A 1975-nucleotide genomic window follows, 5' to 3' on the forward strand; every position below is an offset into this window, starting at 1 on the left:
AACAATACCGCAGGAGGTGTGTACAACCCCTGTGATATTGAGAGTAATATCATCCTCTCCCCCTGAATATAAGAAACAATATCACAGGAGGATATACACCTCCTGTGATATTGGGAGTCATATCATTTTCTCTTTCTCTGGATATTCGGAACAATATCACAGTGGGTGTGTACACCCCCTGCGATATTGCCACTAGTATCATCGTCTCCCTTCCAGGATATAAGGTATACACCCCCTTGTGATATTGGGGGTAATGTCTTCCTCTCCCCCGCTGGCTATTAGGAACAATGTCACAGAAGGGGTGTACACCCCCTGCTCTATTGGGAGTGATATAGTCCTTTCTGTCCCTGGATATTAAGAACAATATCACTAGGGAGTGTACACCTCCTGCAATATTGAAACTAATATCATCCTCTCGCCTCCTGGATATTAGGAACCATATCACAGGGGTGGTGTACACCCCCTGCGAAATCAGAAGAAATGTCATCCTTTCCACTTTTGGATGTTAGGGACAATATCACGGGGGAGGTCTACGCCCTCTGCGATATTTGGAGTCCTATCATCCTCTCCCACCCAGGATATAAGGAATGAGATGATCGAAGGGTTGTACACCCACTGCGATAGTTTCAATAATGTCATCCTCTACCCCCTGGCTATTAGGAATAACATCATAGAGGGGTGTATACTTTCTTTGATATTGGGAGTAATATCCTCTCCCCGCCAGATATCAGGAACAAGTCTATTAATTATTAATATTAATAAACATAAGAAAAATTAAGAGTAATCATCGATGTTAATAATCACAATAAAGATAGTAAAAATTAATACTGGTTAAAAATGTTAACGATTAGTATTAATAATTAATAGTAATATCACTGTTAATAATAAAATAATGATATCAGCAATAATGTTACTTAAATCAATACTAAGTGATGCTGGTAATAAAATAATAATTAATATTAAGAACGAATAATATTGTTAAACGTGATTAATGTTAATAATTAAAGTATGCATAATCATATATTTAAAATAATTATCCATAATTAATAAATGGATTCCTATTAATTAATAGTATCATTGATAATTATTAAAATTGATCATTGATGTTTAATAATTAATTATATTATTACTCCTAATACCGCAGGGGATGTACACCTACCTGTGATGCTGTTCCTAATATCCAGGGACGGAGAGCATGATTTTAGTTTTAATACCACAGTAGGTGTACACTCACTGCGTGACACTGATCCTAATATAAACGGGGGTAGAGTATGACATGACTCCAAACATAGCAATGAATGGACAGCTACCCGGTAATATTGCTCCTAATATTCATGGAAAGTGTGTATTATATTACTCCCAATATCACAGGGAGGGTACAGCTCTTCTGCGATATTGTTCCTGGTATACGGAGGGGGAGAGGATGATAATAATTCGCAGGCTGTGTTCACCCGCCCAGTGATATTGTAATTAATATCCTGGGAAGGAGAGGATGATATTACTCCCCGTGGAGCAGGAGGTGTACACCCAGCCTGGGATATTGTTCCAAATATCCATGGAGGGGAGCGGTTGATATTACTCCAAATATGGCAGGGGATGTACATCCACCCTGTGACATTCTTCTCAATATCTCAAGGCCGAGAGGCTGATATTACTCCCAGTATCACAGACACTGTACACCCCTGTGTGATAGTCTTCCTGATATCCCGAAGGGGAGAAGACGGTATTAATCCCCATATTGCAGGAGGTGAACACCCACTCTGTGATATCTTTCCGAATTTGCACGGGTAGAGAGGATAATATTCCCAATATTGCAGAAGATGTACACACCCCCTCCCCCTGTGATATTATCCTGAATATTCCAAGGCACAGAAGATGATGTTACTCCCAATATCGCAGAAAGTGTACACCCCCCAGGGATGTTGTTCCCATGATCCAAGAGGGGAGAGGATGATACGACTTTCAATATCGCAGG

This window comes from Mandrillus leucophaeus, unplaced genomic scaffold, assembly GCF_000951045.1.
Source record: "Mandrillus leucophaeus isolate KB7577 unplaced genomic scaffold, Mleu.le_1.0 Scaffold1487, whole genome shotgun sequence".
Classification (NCBI taxonomy): domain Eukaryota; kingdom Metazoa; phylum Chordata; class Mammalia; order Primates; family Cercopithecidae; genus Mandrillus; species Mandrillus leucophaeus.